General features: G+C 39.9%; 1 pseudogene; it reads right to left on the reverse strand.

Moving 5' to 3' along the window:
- Positions 1 to 811: 811 nt before the first annotated feature.
- The window catches only part of LOC138027100 (uncharacterized), a 1,823-nt pseudogene continuing 134 nt past the window's right edge, over positions 812 to 2,500 (reverse strand).

Genomic DNA, 2,500 nt, shown 5'->3' on the forward strand with positions numbered 1-2,500 from the left:
TAAATCAGGCTTTGCACCACTGGGCCCTGGTCTAATTCCCTGGCGGGCATACGACGTTTTTATGATGATCTGTTAGCCGACTCAGCTGCCGACTGCAGAAGCTCATGACACTTGAAGGGTTTAATTAAAGGTCACGCAATTTTAGGCAATTTCAGCACTGATCGAATGCTCATAGAATTAACTAAAATATCCAAATAACTCTTCAAAACTATAGAAGAACTCTAACAAAACACAGGGAAGCCAAGAAGGGACATGGATGGACAAAACTGGAGAGGATTGAAATGGATTGAATTTGGGTAAATTTGACGTTTAGAGCTCATAATTAACAAAATTAAACAAAATTACCTAAAATAGCGTGACCTAGCCCCTTTAAGAAATTTTCTTATTTGAATGTTGAATGACTGCATTTTTGCATCACTGGGCCCTGGTCCAATTCCCTGGCCGGCATACGACGTTTTTGTGATGATCTATTAGCCGACTGCATGCAGAAGCTCATGATGTTGAAGCGTTTAACTATGGCTCAGAGCTGGTCTTTTTTGACTTAAGAAATTTTCTTATTTGAATGTAACGTAGCTCGTGTATTTTCCCGCTCGTGCAGCATCGATCTTATTTTTGTCCATATTTGGGCATAAAATTGGTGTCCTAAAATCCAATGCCTGCTTTGTTCCAAGGGAAAGAGTTGCAAGTTAAACGCTTCAAGGTCATGTGTGGTCATGTCGACTGCCAGTATCCTCTTTCACCCCTTGGTATTTTTTTGTCTTCGTTTGCAGGCCGGCGCTATTAATTAAAAGACATTTAAGATCTTTGAATTGTTTTAATCTTCTTTATTAACCTTTCTTAAAATTGTCAAATTTATATTCTTTCCAATCTTCTAGTCGCAGTTCTTATTATAAATCAAGTCTAAATCAAGTTGTACGACCATGACGTTCTCTGCCGATCCGATGCGACAGTCGATAGTTCAAAGGTGAGCTCCAAACCACCACTGCGTGCTAGAATCGCCTCCTACTGTGCAGCGAAACTTGCTGTTTATGTATAAGTAAAGCCCGAAGTTGTCTTCAGAGGAAACCGAACCAGAATTCGGCTTAAATTCGCAGGTGGTAGCACCACTGTCGGTATGTAGAAAATCTTCGTTAACCTTTGACCCCTGCCAGAATGGAACCGTTTGCTGGATTCCAATGTGTCCCCGAATGTTGATGTATTCCACTCTCTTGCAGAGGTTAGACCCACTGTAATCGATGATATTGAGGTCTTTAAACTTTCCGCGAACGTAGTCGGTGAAATCCACGCCGTGAGTTGGGTAACTGCATGTTGCTCGCCAGTGAGTGGAGTGACTCTGCAGGGATCTCATTCGTGCCAAACTCAGGCGGTATAGTTTCCAGTTGTGGCTATTCTCGTTCACTGGAGCGTCGATCTTGAATGGTGTACTGTGGAAAGCGGGCAATGAGCGATACTGGGTGCTCCAAGACATGACCAAGGTCCATGCTGTACCAGGTTCGGACTTCAGATCACAGTAAGCTGGGAAGCTGTTTCCTGCGATGTCATAAAGTTGGTAGATGCCACATTTAATCCAAGGTAATCCAAGCAGGATGTGGCACGGAAAACAACTGGCGTAATGTTAGAAGACTTGGGACAATTATCTCCCTGGAACAGAAAAAAATCTTTGGTTATATTAAATTAAAACGATTGACATTTCAAATGAGAACTGACAAAAATTCGATAATGGCTAAACAGTTTCAGAAATGCCCCAAATGTTTCGATCTAATTTCGATCTCCAAAAGGGTTCTTACTTTTCCTTTATGGTAGGAAATCTTGCAGTAGAGTTGTATTGTTATCTCTAAAACTGTTAAACTATCAAGTTTCAGAATGGCCTATTGCAGTTTTACAAATAATCTTTTCGAATGAACCATTAAGATGTTTTTCAGTCTCTTTCGAAGTATATGTGCATCTATTGTTTTTTATTTGTCTTACCTGGCAACCTGATGTAACAACTCGCTTGAATTTCTGCCCCTGATCACTTGCCGAAGCAATGGTAAGACTCTAAAAAATATATTAAATACAGTTTTATTCAGACCCTTTATATTTGTTTAATTAGCGCGAGGTTATAAACAATCAAAAGACCTTAATCTGTACATATGGAATACTGATTCAAGTCGAGTTGAAATAAAGTCACTCGACGAAAAATCTTTCGTTAAGTTGTTAGTCTGTCCTCGTACCACATGTATTAAAGCTGACCAACGTCTTATATATTAATGCCGACGAGTGAGCTATTAGTTAGATGTGTTTGCCTCTCGATCTTGCGTTTTGAGCGAACAGAGTTGGAATGATAATTCACAGATGCAACAATTAATTTTGCTTCCAGTTACTGGCGTCTTCCACTCCGGTTACGATCGTTTCAAGTTAGTAGAAAGTTTGATAAGCAAACCTTAAATGTCAAGTCTTATGTGATGAGTTAAATGTTGTGCTTGGAAATACGTTACTCACGAGAAAAATGATGCCGATA

The sequence above is a fragment of the Montipora capricornis genome, chromosome 12 (genome assembly GCF_036669925.1).
Source record: "Montipora capricornis isolate CH-2021 chromosome 12, ASM3666992v2, whole genome shotgun sequence".
Taxonomy (NCBI): Eukaryota; Metazoa; Cnidaria; class Anthozoa; order Scleractinia; family Acroporidae; genus Montipora; species Montipora capricornis.